This window comes from Lactuca saligna, chromosome 5, assembly GCF_052625555.1.
Source record: "Lactuca saligna cultivar CGN05327 chromosome 5, ASM5262555v1, whole genome shotgun sequence".
In the NCBI taxonomy this organism is placed as follows: Eukaryota; Viridiplantae; Streptophyta; class Magnoliopsida; order Asterales; family Asteraceae; genus Lactuca; species Lactuca saligna.
The window spans coordinates 255,559,042-255,579,286 of record NC_136421.1 but is presented as its reverse complement, the minus strand read 5'-3'; the positions used below and the strand labels follow the sequence as shown (position 1 = coordinate 255,579,286).

The following is a 20,245-nucleotide window of genomic DNA, read 5'->3' as shown; positions in this document are numbered from 1 at the left end:
AGTCCCTGAAATTCGCAATCTTTACATTTTTGGCCCAAATTGGAAAATTTTTGCAACTTTGGTCCTTTTTAAATTTGAAAAGCATTTTAAACCTTTGAAAAGTACTTGTGACACTAGTGGTCCATTGTTTTACAGAAAAACACAGTTTTGGCCCTCCAAAACAGAAAATTTCGCATAATGGGCTCTATTGGGCCGAAATTGTCATTTTTAGCCCATTAAGCTTGAAATTTATGCTTTTAATCCTCCAAATAGTATATTTTCAGAAAATACATTATGGAAACTGTTTTGACTCATCTCACCCATCAGATTTCGAAATATTTCATTTTAGGCCCTTCAACTTTGTATTTTTAACATTTTGTGTCAAAAAAATGAGTTTTTAGCCCAAAATAAGTGTTGTCAAGCCATTTGGCTATTTTTCTTGGTATACTTTGCATGTAGTAGTATATTTTATGCTAGTATAAAATATATCTCGGTTTTTAGCAATTCATAACTAGATCTAGCATCAAAATCATACAAAACATACATATAAGCATAGAAATCAACCAAAACATACACATAATGATGGATCTACACCTTTGCTTGTATTCTCCCCCACAAAAACTTATAAAAACCGAAAATAAGAGGGTATGAAGCTCACCTTGGGTGTTGATTCGGTTTTTGAAGAAAGGATGGAAGAAATGAAGTGATTTTTGGCCTTAGCACCCTTTTCTTGAAGATCTCGAGTTTGGTGACTTCTAAGGTGCATGATCACAAGTTGGAATAGATTTAGAAGAGATTTTTGATGAAATGAAGTAGCTAGATCATGGATTAGTCATCAACTTACCTTAGATGATGATTTTGGTGATGGATTCTCCTTGAAAGCTCCTTAAATCTCGAAATTATGGAGGAGGAATAAGAGAGTATTTTTGAGAGAAGAATGAGTGAATTTTGTGTGTGTGTTTGAATATGGCCGAGAGCAAGAGAGATAGGAGAAGAAGAGAGATGCATGAAAGGATGGTGCATGGAAGTATGGGTCTCTTGCATGGAAGTCCTTTAGTTACTAGTGAGGTGGCAAGCAAATAGTCAACTCTTCCATTTCTTCTTGGACTTGGGCCTTGGGCCGAGAGTTTGGAAGGGAAAAGGAAAAATTTGGGCTTTTTGCCCCTAAGCCCAATATTAGAGTTTGTTTGGGTATGTTTTAAGCCTAAAAGAATGTGGTAGGATTTTTGCATTTTTGTTGGACTAGTTTAGGTTATTCATGGATCTAGGCTTTTAATTCCTTTCATTCTAGGCCCAATATGGCCCAAAATATTGAAATAAGTAAATGTGGTTCCAATTAGAGCCCATTTAAGGGTTCTAAGCCCATGATAGTCAAATTGGAAGCTTATTGGTCCATTTAGGTCCAATAAGGAAGTCCTAGTCTAAAATGGACCTAATCAAGAACTTCTAGGGTTTCCAATTGCTTGATGTAGTGAATTGGGGTTTAGTTTTCCATTGAGTAAGCATCATACATGCTCTTGAGTTTTTGAATTCAACATTTACTTGAGTATAGTGATTACAAGACACAAAATTTCTAGTTGTGACAATAAACCAGTGATCAAACACCTGACAGAAAAGGTCGATGCATATCAGCATATAGGCTTCAAGAATAGTTAAAGATGTTAAAAAAGGACCTAAACGTTGACCTCGACAACTATCCAAAAATCTTGGGTAAATTCGTAGAGATAGATATATCAAAAGCATACATAAACGTGGAGTTTGACTCGCAAATAGTCAACCAAATCATTCTAAACCTACTTTACATTGAACGTCTCTTTGATGTTACAGATATTTCGTTAAACGAGTCTCAAACCCAATATAATTTCGCTAACACTACTGTTGGTGATTTTATATCACTAATATTATTTAAGTGTAATGAGATTAATTTGTTGATCAATATCACTTTGACAATTATCGAACAAATCAGCATGGTGCGGAGTGCATATTTGTTTGATTTTGTCATTGTTGAAAGTATATTGCTATTTAGGGGTGAAGCCCCTGAACTGACAGGGGTCTGGGGGTAGCGCCCCTAGCTTATATAAGTTATGTTGCTATATAAAAAATGTCTCAAAAATCCATATTTTTGTAAAAACACCTAATTTTGTGATCCATTTATAGTCCAATTTAAAGTTAGTTTTGTTGGATAAGGTGTCCATAACTATATTTGGTATGTACTTGACCCGACCCGTCATGGTCTATTTGGGTTGCATGGCATCATGCATTTTGATAGACTAAATGAGAGAAATAACACTTGTGGTTTATTTATATATTATAAGTTCTAATATATTAATAGTATTATTTAATTAGTATTGATCAAGAATTAATTTGGAATTAATTAAGTGATCAAAAGATAACTAATTAAATATATGGGTTGATTATGTAAATCATCCATAACTTGTATAGTAGGCTAAAAGGCTCCATGGACTATAAAGTTGGGTTAAACCCATAGGATGCTCCATGGGAGTTACAAATCCATGGGTCATGGAAATGAAGAGTCATGTCACATTAGGGTTTACATGGTGTAACCCTAGATGTGACACACTATATAAGGAACATGATACTCACCAAAATCGGTTACTGTGACATCCCCAATTTCAGGCCAGAAAATACTCATTTGTTTATGCTTTGTTTTATAAAATCAGAGTAAATCTTTTAAAGAAAACGGTTGCGGAATTTGTTCCCAAAACAAAATATGATAACCATTTATCAAAACATTTCTCAAAGAGAATGTATTTTCATTAAATAATAAAAACCTTAGGATGTCATGTTCCGATACAGACCAAAAGCATAAACAATATAAAATAGACTTTACAACAGTTATTTATAACTACTGATCTATAATCCAAAACTTCTCGTCAAGTCCACCAACTTATACTCTTGTGCCATTACCTGTAATGCAAAGAAAACTGAGTGGGTCAGGCTTGGGAGCCTGGTAAGCATATAGGGGTTTCAACCCACAATAAATAATTAATTTAATTTCATCAACCAATAATAACCCAATTACTCATTCCGATGATTCTCACTTTACGTCCCTAAGACAACTAACATAAGGGACCTAGTTTAAGAATATTTCTTCGGGGCGACAACAGATGCTTCGGGGGTTCCTCAACAATATAAGTCAAATAAGGCAACCATGAGGGGGACAAAATACAGCGAATGAACACCCAAGCTCATTAACACCTACAGGTTATGAGCCTGATAGTGTTCCACGGGAATGTCTAGAAAGAGTCCGTGGTCGTCATCTAAATTTCGCTAGATGACTGGATCACAATGACATCGAGGCCTCTCAACATTTTTATTTCATCACACATCACTATCTACCCATGTTCTACCCACATATTTGCAGATAAAATATATTTGTTTATATACAACATAAAACCTGTATAACAAATTATTTCGACACTCATATCACATGAGAAATAGTATATATTCACATAGCACATATTTTATAGAGTATAATCTATATATGTGTGTTAACAGAAAGCAACTACACACACTTACCCATTCCAAATAACGAGATAATATACATATAACACATAGCACGTATTTTATAGAGATAATTCATACCTATGTGTTAGAAGAAAGTAACTACACACTCACTTAATCAGAAGATGATCAGAAAACACTATGGCTTGTAGAAGTAGTATTGTTCGGTAGATGTGGAAGATCTTCACAAAAAACCGGACTCCTCACGGGCAGAGCTTCGGCTCAGAAACTCTTTTCTTCTCGGGATCTTCGGGCTTCGGGACTCGCTTCGGGTCTCGGGATGATACCGGGGCTTCGAGGGTACTTCTTTGCACGTAAATCGAGGTAATATGGGTGAGAGATGAGAGAATGAGCAACCAAACTCGGCTGGCCCTTCAAATCTATTTATAGGGCAAAACTGACCCTTGCCACGTCATGACACCTTTTGCCACATCGTGGGCTTGGTCGTCACTGCATGCGTCATCTCAAGTTGCATCTGGGGGATTCCCGAAGGTGTCAGAAGACCTGCCACATTGTGGCACTGCTTGCCACGTCGTGGTCTCTGACATAGCTTTGGGGTTCGCGCCCCGAACTTCAGAAATTCATAACTTTCGCATACGAACTCCGTTTTCGATGTTCTTTATATCGACGCGAAGGTGAGATTATGCTCCATAACTCTTGTTTAGACTCCATTGGATAATTTTGACTTTATGTTTAATATATTATAAGTATATTACTTATATATTATCTTTAGTAGGCCGGGACAGGAAAACTCAGTTTGAAATTCATAACTCCTTCATCTTAACTCCGTTTTCGTCTGTCTTTTTATCGTTAGACTACTATCGAAGAAATATTCGACTCTCGTTTAGATCATTAAGGATAGATGTCTATCTACCTTAAATTCACTATTTACATTGCGCTGGGTTGCGCTGGGTCATGCCGTTTCTGTCGCGAAACTTCGACAGGTCATAACTTCTTCGTTATAACTCGGATTTTGGTGTTCTTTATATGCACGGAAACCTTGTGACATATACTACAACTTGGTTAAGATTAATCCTTATAAATAATCTTCCATCAAAAAGTTATTTTTGATGCTTATCGTCTCTAATTTGACTAGCCCAGATCTACGGGCGTTACAGTTACACACTAAGAACAAGAGAGGGCAAGCCAATTTTTAAAGTGTTATACATACTCTAAAGTTATTCCAAAGAATTTGGTAATGTGTGAAGCATTTGAGGTATCACACTTGGGGTGCTAGGCTCTCAAGGTTTTCAAAGAATCAAATCAACTACAAGGTATGTAATTCTAGCCATCTTTTAGAATAAAAGTTCCCCATGTATGCTAGATAGGATTATGAACCTTGGAAATCATATTTTGCATGTATTTTAGAAAAACATAGATCCAAGGTTTTCTAGGGTTGCATGTAAACTTAGGGGTGTTAGAATGCTCAAAACCCATCAAGTTTGTGATAGGTAATAAGACTGTTTTTGGACAGGAAGTTGTTTTCTTGTAACTACCATATGACAGTTTTAAGATAGGAAGTTAGTTTCTATTATATGATCAATTTCGGATTCATTTTGGGTACAGATTTCATAACATATTCATTCTCCATTCTAGAAAAACGGTGAGTTTCATCCGATTAGAGTTTTTGAGTGTACCCTCGAAATGCTTCAATCTGAAAGTGTTTCATAACTCTCACAGATCCAAGTATATCTATATCCCGATTATCTAACAAAGATTAAAGCATTCTGTGATAACGGCAAGTGGAGATTTTGTGAAGGATATGACAAAAAAGTTTGACAAATTGAACAAGTTTAAAGGACAAGATTTTCGTAGATGGAAAAAGAAGATGGACTTTCTCTTTACCACTCTGAAAGTGGTGTATGTACTGAGTACACCCATGCCATCTTACTAGAATCTGTTGAAGATGAACCGTTGGAGGCAACATGAAGGAGATAAAAGTGGGAAAATGATGATTACATATGTCATGGTCATATTCTTAATGGTATGTCTGACACTTTGTTTGATATCTATCAAAATTTCGAATCTGCAAAAGAACTGTGGGTTTCTCTTGAATCCAAGTACATGGTTGAAGATGCTTCTAGTAAGAAGTTTCTTATCAGTAGCTTTATGGGTTACAAGATGATTGACTCCAGCCTTGTTATGGAACAATTCCATGAAATGTTAAGGATCCTGGGATAGTTTGCTCAACACAATCTGAAAATGGATGAAGCCATTTCTGTGGCTGTGATCATTGACAAACTGCCCCCTTCCTGGAAAGATTTTAAACATAATTTGAAACATAACAAAGAGGAGTTAATTTTGACTCAACTTGGAATCCAATTACCGAAGAACTTGATAACAATCCGGAATTTGACTCTAAAAGACCTGAGTCTAAGCGTTGCATCATACGACATGAGGTCATTAGAACATGATGCATCAGTCTGTCATGATAATCGAAGTAAAGAACTTCTCTTAAGTTAAGTCTATTTAAGAAGAAGTAGGAGTCTCTAATAAGGATCGATTTTGTAACTCGAAGGTTACAATTGAAAGTCCAACATAGGATAAAGAGTGGGTGCAAGATTGAGCATCGACTGTAGCAAGAAGTCCAAGAGTTAGATACTCATTTGAAGGAACATAAAAGTTATGGTTATTACCAAGGATGAAGAGATAACATATTGAGTCATTATACAAGCCCTATTTCGTTATGATCCGTCAAAGTTTTACTGGAAAAACCGGCAACGACACCGGGAATCGTAAAAAGTGAGTTTTAGATAAAATACTTTTTAGCCTTAGCAATCTAGATGAAAGTCATATTATACATTAAACCGAGAACGTGTATAAAAATAACGTCCAAATCTGACTTTGTATGAAGAAGTTATGATTTTTCTAAGTTTTAGCATAGTAGTGCACAATCCGGATTCGAATTTTTGATCGATCAATTTTTAGCCGACACAATCTAAATGAGAATTGAAGATCTCCTTAATAGAATCCCAACAATATAAAGACAGACGGAAATGGACATCGGATGACAAAGTTATGAATTTTTAACGGACTTTACCTGTCTAAGCCTGTTAAAATATAACTTTAAAAATAAAGTCAAAAATAGCCGACGGAGTCTAAATGAAAGTTGTAGAGTACATCACCACCTACGTTGTGGATATAAAGAACGTCGAAAATGGAGCTCGTATGCGAAAGTTACAAAATTTAGAAGATAATTAGTTTTTGGAGTAATCTGTGAGTGACATGTGACTTCCTCCCCACGCCTTGCCACCAGATGGTGACACTTGGCACTCAACTGACGAGTTGGAGGCTCAGAACTCGCCGAGTTGGGCCATTTCCCAGCCAATAAATAGAGGCGCAAGTATTCCATTTCCTCCACACTTCTCCTATTCTTTCTCTCTCAAACATCTCTCTAAACTCCTCCTAAGCCTTAGTACTTCCTAAGTGCTATGAGGTGAATCCCGGAGCGCTAGAAGGCTCCAAGAAGAAGAGTTTTCGGCTTGGAAGTTATGCCCCCGCAGAGCCTGGTTCGTAGCCAAACCTCCTAGTAAGTGAGTTATGCTTACCCTACTTTAAGTATAACTTATATTTAAGTTCAATATCATTATTATGAACTTATAATATATATATATATATATATATATATATATAGTATTATTATAATATATTTTAACTATTCGCGGTACGGGGAATCTGGTTTGAAGGGCCGCATAGGGTTGTTAGATTTCAGAAGTGCTATAATGCCAAAATGGTCTTGCCCTCCAATGTTTCATGTCTGACCCCTATCTGTACATAGTGGTTGAAAAGTATTGTTTAACACTTATAAAACAATATCACTCGTAAATAGTCGCAATAAATATTAGACTAAAAATCTAACGGTAATGATACTAGGTTTCGTCGAAGGAAAATAAAATTGTTAGAAGCAAAGCATTGCCCGAGTTTGGAATCATCACTTTAACAAGTGAGTGCATAGTTACTTTCATTTTACACATAGATATGAAGTATTTAATATAAATTATGTGCTATGTGTGCATATTATCTGTGTGCTTGATATCTATTCTGAATGAACAAAATATACATGTTTTATTTGATTTAAACTGTATATGTATTTTATACCTATAATTATGATGGGTAAAGATGGGTAGATGAAAGATGATATAGATGATGAGAGGTGAAAGATGATGAGAAGCCTTGACCTTAACGATGAGAAGCCTTGATCCAAGTGATGGCCCAGTCATCTAGCAGAGTATAGATAATAAACACAAACTATTCTAGACAATCCAGTAGAACACTAGCAGGCTCGCAACCTATAGGTGTTGTGAATGATATGTTCTTCAGATGTACTTTAAAAATCCATTGACATGTATTATGGGTGGACTCCCTAAAATGATACTGTCAATAAAAGAGATAAACCCTGGCATCTATGGACGTAGTGCCTAACAAATAACATTGACAACTATGGACTTAGTGTCTGTTATACAAACCTATACAACGATGGACTTCGTGCCTATTGCTTAGGAAAATCCTTGAGAGTAAATGAGTGAATGATAAATGATTCTTATGGAAGATACTTAAGAATAAAGAAGTTAATGGGGATGAGTTTGGGTTAATTGTTTGATGATGAAATGTAATAACTTTATTATTGTGGGTTGAAAAACCTATGTACTAACCAGGTTTCCCAACCTGATCCACTCAATTTATTTGTATCACAGGTGTCGATACAAAGCCACATTACACCAAGAGATTAACGGAGATGTAGATAATTAATGTAAATGAATGTAATGTCCGTTTATGCTTATGTTTTGTATTAACAATGACATCCTAATGTTTTTAATATAAACAAAATACATTTATTCGGAAATGCTTTGATAATATATTAATCATATTTTCTGGAAAAAATTGCACAACATATTTCTTTAAAATTGATACTCTGATTTTAAATAAGCATAAATAATTTTTTAAAAATTACCTTGAATTTAGGGATGTCACAATCTTTTTCCCATAACAATGTTAAATAAACAAAATTATAGGTGAAATTATATAACTAAAATAAAAAATATCCAAAATATAATGATTTTTTATAAATTTAATATATCGTCACATTATCCAGAATTATAGATAGTTGTCAAAATCAAAGGGTCGAAAAGAAAATTAATTTAATTAGTCAAAACTGCAAAATTGGTCTCTGTGGTATTCAAAAAACTTTGGATATGGTCCAAAAAGTTATCAACTTGCATGGATGGTCCAAAAAGCAAGAATTTCTTTTGGTTTTTGTAACGACCCAAAATTTAAGACCAAAAATTTCTTTTAATAAAACATTCCTTAAAGCAAAGTCATCATTCCAACACATAATATGAGTATAAGTTTTCAAAACACATGTTAATTATCAAAGTAAACATTCCCAGGTTGTCTAACCTATGGTGTGTGCCATGCGATCAACCCGAGCTTTTCCCTCCGTTACCAGAAGTACTGAAACCAAAACTGAAAACCGTAAGCACGAAGCTTAGTGAGTTCCTCACCCTACCACATACCATGCATAACCACATACTGCACATACTGGGCCACGCCCCCTACCTCGGGCCCCGCCCGATACAACGGCCTCACCGCTCCAGGCCCTGCCTGGCTTCGAGCCCCGCTCGGATACAAATCTGTTTTACTTAGGCCTCGCCTGTCACAGGGCCTCGCCCTCCAACAAATAATAATACATAATCATATCACAATACATAACTAAACACATGCAACTGGTTTTGTCCTAAGGCGTCGCATATCCTGGGCCTCGCCCATGTCCTGCTACTGATGAGATATGGAACCCCATCCACACTCTGCTATTGGTGATATACGGGAACTCGCCCACACTCACCTCCCTACCATGCACATACATGTATCACACAGACAACAAGTATAATCTATCATATAAACAAATCCTTGGGCACCCGCTCGCTATTACTGGACCTCGTCCTGAATATCATACTAGCATACTGTGCCTAGGGCTAACCCCCGGGTCTTCTACTCATAACTACATGGGCCGGCATTATGGCCTTAGACCCATTCACACAAAGGGAAACTCACCTGCACTGGCTGAACTTGCTGATGATCTCACTAGCTGCCGCCCGGCAACTCACTGAACTCCTGCTCCCCTTGCTCCCCGAACTACCAATATCAAAGCAATACTGAGTCTAACTGACCCCCGAAAGACAACCAAGTCAACCCTGGTCAAAGTCAACCTTCCAGGTCAACCCTACTCGCCGAGTCACCCTACTGACTCGCCGAGTTCAAAATGTTCAGATTCCTTCCATTCGCGTCTCGACTCGCCGAGTCAGTCCATGACTCGCCGAGTCTACCGATTCCTGAGTCCTGACCTGTCCAACTCACTGAGTCTCCACCCGACTCACTGATGCAAGTCTCAACTCGAAGGGTTTGGGGTTTCACATCCTGACTCGCCGAGTCCAAGAATAGACTCGCCGAGTACAAGGCAATCTTCATCTGACTCGATGAGTTGTTCATCCCACTCGTCGAGTTGCTCCACAACTTCATGCTACTCGCCGAGTCCACTCAAAGGACTCGCCGAGTCTATTCAAATCCCTTTACATGCAGAGGACTTTTGAGTCATGCATGGACTCCAAACTGTAGATCTACCCTTCCCAAGCCCATTCCTCACGTAAAGTTGCAAGCTTTATGTGTAGAGAAGGAGATCTAGGCAAAATACACCATGAACTAGGGTTTAAGGCAAAGAGGCTCCATGATCCACTCAAGGGATGATGCTTTGTTCTTCTCAAGACCATCATATGCTTAGATCTGAAGTAGCAACTTCAGATCTGGCTTCTAACTTGAAAGAATAACATCATGGCTAAAAACCCCAACAACAACACATAGATCTAGGTGCAAAGAGGGGTCCAAGAACTAGTTTATTACCTCCAAATGCTCAAAATGAACTCACAATCCCAGATCTATAGTCCTTTCTTGCTCCTCCAAGTTCCTTTTTCCTTCTTCAAGTTTCAATGCACCTTCCAAGGCAACAAATGGCTCAATCAATGGATGTGGCGGCTAGGGTTTGATGTCCTGGGTGAAAGAGGCAGTAAAGGAACCTTAGGGGAGAGAATGAGGCGTTTAAATAGGCTCCAAGTCCCGATTTTAGGGTTTTCCTCATTCAGACCAGACTCGCCGAGTCACCTTGGCCGACTCGCCGAGTCGGTCACTTACTCCTCGACCCGGATCCCGCTCGGACTCGCCGAGTTCATCCTTGGACTCGCCGAGTCGCCCTTAAAATTGGGGTTTTTCTTTCTTTTCTTGGCTTTCCAAACTTTGGGTGTTACAACTCTCCCCCACTTAAACTAAACTTCATCCTCGAAGTTTGCTATGATCCACTGCATGCGATCTGCCTCCAATACCCCACCATTCATTCTAACACCAGCTGCCTACCTGCGCTGGCCTTCCGCTCAGTCATTCAGACTAATGTCAATCCTCACAGCTAATAATCTCGGGTCCATCCTGACCCTGAACATTCTGGAAGCGCAACTTACTCAACCGAAAATCTTTCTGATAATCACCAAATACTGCACTGATCCCGTAGGGGTTCACCCCTTCTTTCCTTGCATGATTTCCTTGCCTTCCGAAGGTAATGCTCCATAACCACCTATCTCCTTTGCCACTGTGAAGACCTTGTCTCCACCAAATCTATTACTCCCGCTACTCCCAGTACGGGTCATCATCGCCAGTATCCACTGGGCATTCTTTCTACTATCATTTGGTGTCGAGCACTCCACGATCTACTAAATGAATTCCACCATACGCTGCATACTCGCACTACTACTGACTGGAAATCCTACTATTCCTTATCTGGCTTCCGGATGAACTGAGACCACCCTGGTCCCTACCAACCTATCAATATCTACATTACCAGCTCACACCGATCGCTGACAACCACTAGTCGCTCCCAACGACATTCGAAGAAACTCCCGCCACCTATACTGCTCAATCTATTCTACTATGCTGAGACTACAATTTCCTGGGATCCCCGATCCCCTTATCTAGACACTAAGATCCTTACCATGTCCCACCTGTGCTGCTAAAACTCACGGGCCTCGCCCACGGGTCCCACCCAACCATACTACTGAGCAACCCTGCTCTAGGTCTCATCTATACTACTATTCTCATACGGGCCTCGCCCACGGGTCTCACCCGACTATATCCTAGAGCGGCCTCTCCCAAGGTCTCACCTCTCAAGGGCTATACAGGCAACTCCTTACCATTCTCACCCATTCCCGATCCCTATCTGAATGCTAGGAGATAAGGGCCTCACCTCGACTCCGCCAACGAAGCTACTACGGAATGCTACGGCTGCCCTGTAGTCTGACAACACATCCCACCACTGACTGCTACTGAAGGAAGCCGAGGCTCTCCTGCCACTTTTCCATGCTCTACATGCTGCATCTACCACTGACTGCTAACACGAAAGCATCCCGTGCCAATTGACCTCAAGATCTCCATTCCGACTCACACGAGTCCTACAGGTGACCCTTCACCGAAATCCGAACCACATACTCACCATTACCATTTACACGCACGGACTGATGGGGAGTTTCTCAAACCCCCAACCCTGAACTACTCAATCCATCCAATGCGGAACTACCTCTTTTCCTTCTCAGAAATCGCGTACTCGTTTTGGATTTGCGTGCTCTTGCCTTTGTACACTCGGAGGATTTTCCCCCACTTCGATCCTGCTTACACCTTGATGCTTGATAAAGAGAAATCCTAATCCTTGCTACCATTCCATAATCAATCCGCTGAGGAATCCCAAGCTTACCATAGCTAGGGATCTAACCTGTCCATTCTACCACTCAAACGACTCCAAACTAGTGAGACATACCAAGTCCCTCCAAGGCATGCTACAGTTACTGCACCCTAAGTAACCTTCTCTAATAGAACTCATCCCTTAACCACTATCCAAATATCCAAGGTATGAAGATGGAATATAACTTGATTACAATCAAACCGCTCAAAAATAAAATATTCAAACCGATAATGATGCAGAACCATAACAATATAACATCATGCACAAACATAAGAACTGAAAACGGAAATCGCATACCTGCAACGTCCAGCGCTGCTCGCGTCTCCAAGGTAGCCATCTGAAAAGCCCGGCCTCCTACCGCATGCGCATCTGTACGGCCCTGACGGCCGTCTGTGATCCTCAAGGTTGCAAGGGCAGGTGCCATCACCCGTCCTGCTGAAAACAAACTGGGGCACTGGGCCTTCTTGTGGCCCCGCTGATTGCAGTGAAAACATATCAAGTCTGATCCCTGAGTGATGGTAACAGTACAATCTCTGCTAAAATGACCAGTCTGACCGCACCTGAAGCAGCCATACTCACCACCACTACCACTCCTACACGCGCCCCCGTGCGCTCTGCCACACTTTCCGCATCGACTGCGGTCCTGATAATCCCTCGATCTCGAATCCGATCCCTTGGGCTTTTTGCCCGAACTCGCAGCTACCTAAACCTCATTCGGCTTCCTCTTCCGGATCTGCTCCAAATCAATTTCCCTCTCCCTTGCCCGAGAAATCATATCTTCCAGCGTCTTACAACCGGACCTGCTCACGAACTCCCTGATATCATCCCTCAGCATCTCGTGATATCGGGCCTTCTTCATCTCCTCATCCGCGACATACTGCGGAACAAGAAGGGCTCTCTCCCTGAACTTGGCGGTGATCTCCGCCACAGTCTCAGTGGTCTGCGTCAAATCCTGAAACTCCCAGGCCAACTGCTGCACCTCAATAATCGGTGAAAACTCTGCCCTAAACCTAGCTGAGAAATCGCTCCAAGTCATCGCGTCCAACGTGGCATCATCACCCAAAGCATGACCAATCTCTTCCCACCAATCCCTCGCTCTGTCCTTCAGAAGACAGGAAGCGAGTCTGACCTTGTCCTCCTCAGGACACCGGCTCGTACGGAATGCGTTGGCAACATCAACCAACCATCTGCTGCTAGCGATAGGGTCCCTAGCCCCATGATAATCTAGTGCCCCGCAAGCCCTAAACTCCCGAAATGTCAAGGTACGTGCTCCCAACAAAGCCATCATCTCAGTACGGAAGGCTCCCAGCCTCTCATTCAAAATCTCCAATATACTCTCCTTGACCGTGCCAAAGATCACAGGAGTCTGAGCTAGAATACTGCGCGTAACCTCGGTTGATATCAACTCTCTCATCCGCTCCTCAAGCTGCTCAACCCCTGAACCCGAACCTAATCCCTCTCCGGCGCCTGATCCGCCCGCTGGTCTCTGACGCAATGTCACCATACTGAAACATATAACATAACCATTATCAGAATACTCCTCACTGCTACGAGACCAAACATACTCACTACCAGGTTCTCGGTCTTGTCTCGGCCTTTCCCGAATTGAGTACAGATCCTCTGCTTTCAGTAGTACGGGCCCATACTACCTTCCACATCTATCCGTACTTTCCTCAAAAACTACTTTGACTCCACCAGGTCCCTTTACTACTACTGCACCCAGCACTACCTCATCCTAAGCTTACACTAGGGAAACCTCTGACTCAACTCAAACCAACCCTCAGCTGCTAAAGGTCTCCTTGTGATGCCAATTAGTCATCACCTAGATACCATCACATGTGACGAGGCCCAAATAATCCTTCAAGTAGAGGAATCGTTCCTACAACAGTTGGAATCAAACAAGAGCTGCGCAATAGGACCAAATCCAACACTCTGAGATTATTCAACCCTGATCACATGTGACGTACCGTATCCAACTAATGGCTAACTCCCATCACTCAGAATCCCACCATGCCCAAAGCAAGCAGCATTCAGACAAAGGGAAAATCTAACCATAACATACTCAAGCAATCATATCCACATAGCAAGAATTCGAACTAGCATGCTACACAACTCATAAACTCAAGCATAACCTAAATAGGCTATCCTACTACTATCTATTCAGCACTATCATGCAGATCAAAAGCACATATAGTAGGCACATAAGGCATCATCCTTAGATCCTCAATCCTAATCTAGCATGCTGTTCTATTAACTGGTAATCAAAACATAGACTTGTATGAGTATTTTGGGGTACTTACTTGAGCTCGGTTGATTGCATGCACCACACCTATTTTCTCTTTTCAAAGTTCTTTTCTTTCTGAATTCTTTTTACTTTTCTAAAACCGTTTTCTTTCTCAAAACTCCCTTTTTACAAAACTGTCTTTTCGTTTTGAAAACTCCCATACCAATTCCTCAGTTTGAGTTCAGACACACCCGAGAGCATGTCCGAATCCCTCAAACCAAGGCTCTGATACCAACTTCTAACGACCCAAAACTTAAGACCAAAAATTTCTTTTAATAAAACATTCCTTAAAGCAAAGGTATCATTCCAACACATAATATGAGTATAAGTTTTCAAAACACATGTTCATTATCAAAGTAAACATTCCCAGGTTGTCTAAACTATGGTGTGTGCCATGCGATCACCCCGAGCTCTTCCCTCCGCTACCGGAAGTACCTGAAACCAAAACTGAAAACCGTAAGCACGAAGCTTAGTGAGTTCCCCACCCTACCACATACCATGCATAACCACATACTGCACATACTCGGCCACACCCGCTATCTTGGGCCTCGCCCCCTACCTCGGGCCCCGCCCGATACAACGGCCTCGCCGCTCCAGGCCCCGCCTGGCTTCGAGCCCCACTCGGATATAGATCAGTTTTACTTAGGCCTCGCCTGTCACAGGGCCTCGCCCTCCAACAAATAATAATACATAATCATATCACAATACATAACTAAACACATGCAACTGGTTCTGTCCTAAGGTGTCGCCTATCCTGGGCCTCGCCCAAGTCCTGCTACTGATGAGATATGGAACCCCATCCACACTCTGCTATTGGTGATATATGGGACCTCGCCCACACTCACCTCCCTACCATGCACATACATGTATCACACAGACAACAAGTATAATCTATCATATAAACAAATCCTTGGGCACCCGCTCGCTATTACTGGACCTCATCCTGAATATCATACTAGCATACTGTGCCTAGGGCTAACCCCCGAGTCTTCTACTCATAACTACATGGGCCGACATTATGGCCTTAGACCCATTCACACAAAGGGAAACTCACCTGCACTGGCTGAACTTGCTGATGATCTCACTAGCTGCCGCCCGGCAACTCACTGAACTCCTGCTCCCCGAACTACCAATATCAAAGCAATACTGAGTCTAACTGACCCCCGAAAGACAACCAAGTCAACCCTGGTCAAATTCAACCTTCCAGGTCAACCCTACTCGCCGAGTCACCCTACTGACTCGCTGAGTTCAAAATGTTCAGATTCCTTCCATTCGCGTCTCGACTCGCCGAGTCTACCGACTTCTGAGTCCTGACCTGTCCAACTCACTGAGTCTCCACCCGAATCACTGATTCAAGTCTCAACTTGAAGGGTTTGGGGTTTCGCATCCTGACTCGCCGAGTCCAAGAACAGACTCGCCGAGTACAAGGCAATCTTCATCTGACTCGACGAGTTGTTCATCCCACTCGTCGAGTTGCTCCACAACTTCATGCTACTCGCCGAGTCCACTCAAAGGACTCGCCGAGTCTATTCAAATCCCTTTACATGCAGAGGACTTTTGAGTCATGCATGGACTCCAAACTGTAGATCTACCCTTCCCAAGCCCATTCCTCACGTAAAGTTGCAAACTTTATGTGTAGAGAAGGAGATCTAGGCAAAATACACCATGAACTAGGGTTTAAGGCAAAGAGGCTCCATGATCCACTCAAGGGTTGATACTTTGTTCTTCTCAAGACCATCATATGCTTAGATCTGAAGTAGCAACATCAGATCTGGCTTCTAACTTGAAAGAATAACATCATGGCTAAAAACCCCAACAACAACACATAGATCTAGGTGCAAAGAGGGGTCCAAGAACTAGTTTATTACCTCCAAATGCTCAGAATGAACTCACAATCCCAGATCTATAGTCCTTTCTTGCTCCTCCAAGTTCCTTTTTCCTTCTTCAAGCTTCAATGCACCTTCCAAGGCAACAAATGGCTCAATCAATGGATGTGGCGGCTAGGGTTTGATGTCCTGGGTGAAAGAGGCAGTAAAGGAACCTTAGGGGAGAGAATGAGGCGTTTAAATAGGCTCCAAGTCCCGATTTTAGGGTTTTCCTCATTCAGACCAGACTCGCCGAGTCACCTTGGCCGACTCGCCGAGTCGGTCACTTACTCCTCGACCCGGATCCCGCTCGGACTCGCCGAGTCGCCCTTAAAATTGGGGTTTTTCTTTCTTTTCTTGGCTTTCCAAACTTTGGGTGTTACAGTTTTGGTCATTGGAGAACTTGAAACGACTGTTTTGCCCTTTTTTATGTATTTTTTTATACTTTCTTTAATAATTTATTAATTAAAAATTAAAAATGAAAGAATTGGGCCCACCCCACCCCCATCCCTACCGATACTCTCTCTCTCTCTCTCTCCAAATATTGTATGAATGGATGAATGAAAAGGTGTTGATTTCTAAAGATAATTAACGTTTGAATGAACTTCTTGATTTAAGCTTATACTAAAAAGGTGTAAACTTAGGTCTTTGATTTCAACAGAGGGGAGAAATGGATGAAAGGGTGTTCGTCTTCACTGGAAAGGACAACCACCAAATTATCATTATGCCACCAAAACCACCGTCGACCACCGGTCTCTTAGAAATCTCTGATCTGAAATACCCTTGATTTTTAAGAGAAGAAAAAGAAACTATACGATCGGAAAATGACACATAGTCAACAAAAAGATCTTCAGATCCTTAGTCAAAACTGATGTCGCTGCCCTTCTCGTTTTTGTTTTTGCTTCAAGCTGTCGATTATGGTTTTCGTTCAAGATCTGGATTAGCAATCAGTCGTTGCCGCCTAGCAATTTGTCGGCGAAAACCCTAGCAATAAACCGTCGCCGCCATTCCGATGAACGCTAGGGTTTCAAACTGTGATGTCGTCAGATCTATCTCTAACCCTAATCAAAATCTATCTCCACAATCGAGATCTGAAGACGAGATGAGATTTGAAGGCAAGATATCGATTTATGGATTGTATGTGTATGGTCGTGTTTGAAGGCAAGAACTTGATTTCTTTCCCCTGAATTCTGGCATTTGTGTATTAGCTATGAGATAAACACAAGATCTTCATCTTCTCTTTCCCCTAATTTCTTCATCTTCATATGTTTCCTAGATCTTCATCTTGTTTAACTTTATCTGTACGTGAGAGAGAGAGAGAGAGAGAGAGAGAGAGAGAAAGAGAGAGAGAATGTGTGTGTATGAATCAAGTTCAAATTTTCATTAGATGGTAGTGGTGGTATTCCATTTTTCGGAAAATCAGAATGATGAAGATGGGTTTTGTGGAGAGAGAGAGAGAGAGAGAGAGAGAGAGAGAGAGAGAGAGAGAGAGAGAGAGAGAGTGGTGGGTGGGGTAGGGGATATCTTTTTTTATTTATTTTTAATTAAAATAGTGTTACAATAATTATAAAAAAACACAAAAAATAAAATACAATGATATAATCGTTTTTTTTTTTTAATTTTTTTGGACGAAATCATATAAATACTTTGATTTTGAACCTATGTTTTTTAACCACATCTAATATTTTTTTGAATACCACACACACTATTGTAGTTTTGTAGTAATTTAATTAAGATACGGTAGTTATATTAATTGTTATAACGCCTTCTAACAGAAAATAAACAAACACAAACAGCGATAACAGCAAATATATAGACGTTAGTGACACATTCAACTGATTCATCATCCTCATTCCTCACTGAGTCACTGGTGCACACTACCATCTTCAATTCTCAAACTCTATATATAACTTTCAATCGCTGTTGATTAATCCCCCAAATTTTGCTTGATGATTTCAACATACGTGCATACACTCTCGCTATCTTCGTTAACATCTGCTTTGATTCCATTCTACAAGTTACAGTAAGTTCTAATGCAACGCTAAACCCTAATTTCTTTCTTTGATCCTTCATGATTCTTGATATGAAAAAGAGAACATAATTCCTTCCGTATTTCTTATATCTGCATCATTGCATGTTCTGAAGTTTGATTTCATAATGTTCCGCCTCTAATCCTCTATTTGTCTGACTTATCACAGGGATTTCTGAAATATCTTGTGACGTGCTGAACTTTTAAAGAGGTAATTAATTCTCGTTTCGATCTGCATTTTATTCTTTTATACGATCGATAACAGTTTATATGTTCATACGATTTCATTTTCATTGTTCCTTTCTCATCAGAAGTATTAGCGTTGCTATTTAGATCGTTCACATCAAAATTCGAGCGAACTTAATTTTGGATTTCGTCTCCTTGATATTCAATCTTTTGGACCTGAAAATTTGCGCGTCTGATTCTTTTGCAGAAAATTTGTCGGTTTAAGTAGATATATATCAGTATGGATCTGAAAGGCCTTAGAGAAGAATTTGATCGAGTTGCGAAGACACAAGAACTATCCACGACTAAATACCACCAACTGATCGACAAGCTTGAAGATGAAATTCAACAAGCAATCAACGACCTTCAATCAGCCAACGATGACGCTTCCTCATCTATCGATCATAAATCAGTGATCACACACCTGATCGACAAGTTCAATGCATATAGTGTAAAAGAACAGTTAAAGATGTTAAAGAAGGACCTAACGGTTGATCTTGAAAACTACCCAAAAATCCTAGGCAAATTCTTTGAGACAGATATATCAAAAGCATACATAAACGCGGAGTTTGACTCGCATATAGTCAACCAAATCATTCTAAACCTACTTTACCATGAACGTCGCTTTGATGTCGCAGATATTTTGTTAAACGAATCTCAAGAACCCGATATGTTTCGGGTAAGAAGTAAATATTCAGAAATGCATGAGATTCTCGACGCATTGAAAGCTAGAAATCTGGAACCTGCTCTGAGTTGGATGTGTGTTAATCGTCAGAAACTTCAACAGGTTGGGTCAAAGCTTGAGTTTGACCTCCGGCGACTTCAATTCTTGGAGATTTTTAAAGCAAACCGATCGGAGGCAAACAAATTTGCCCAAACTCACCTATCCCCGTTTGCTTCAATTCGCAGTAAAGAGTTTTTAGAAATCACGGGCTGCTTATTATGGCCGGAAGATCTCGAAACGTCACCATATTCCGACTTATTATCGCCGGAAAAATGGACGGAGGTGAGCCACGAGCTGATGGTCCAATTCTATGGTTCGATGGGGATGTCCTTGAAGAACCCTTTGGCGGTGGCTGTGGAGGCCGGAGCTCAAGGGCTGCCGACCTTTTTGGATTTTGCTAATCTGGCGATGATCAGTAGGGAGGAATGGGCGGCAATGAAGGAGTCTCCGGTGGATGTGGAGTTGGGAAGAGAGTTTCAGTTTCATTCGGTTTTTGTTTGTCCGGTGACCTGGGAACAAAGCGATAAAAATAATCCGGCGGTGATGTTACCTTGTGGTCATGTTTTTAGTTGGCAATTCATTAGGAATCTGTCGAACCAATGGAGTCAGGTGTTTAAATGTCCGACTTGTTGTGTTCTTGGTGTGTCGGCTGCTCAGTGCCGGCAATTGTTTTTGTGAATGTTGGATTTGAGTCGATGTTTTTGTTGTTTCGAAGCGGGTTAGGGATATTGTATTAGCATGCCTTTAAAATTGTTGCAAAAGACTTGGAATTTTCGTCCAATTCTTCGACATAGTTTTGTGTTCACCACTTTTCTAACATGGAATGAAAAAAAAAAGTGTT

The 20,245-nt window shown here is 40.6% G+C and overlaps 1 pseudogene across 1 annotated transcript; it reads left to right on the top strand.

The window, feature by feature from the left end:
- The first annotated feature begins 18,291 nt into the window (after positions 1–18,291).
- Positions 18,292–20,207, top strand: LOC144998012 (protein RMD5 homolog pseudogene; annotated as a pseudogene). Its single transcript, XR_013660055.1, has 3 exons — positions 18,292–18,449; positions 18,625–18,666; positions 18,889–20,207. The product of XR_013660055.1 is annotated as a protein RMD5 homolog pseudogene (transcript).
- The last annotated feature ends 38 nt before the right edge of the window (positions 20,208–20,245 follow it).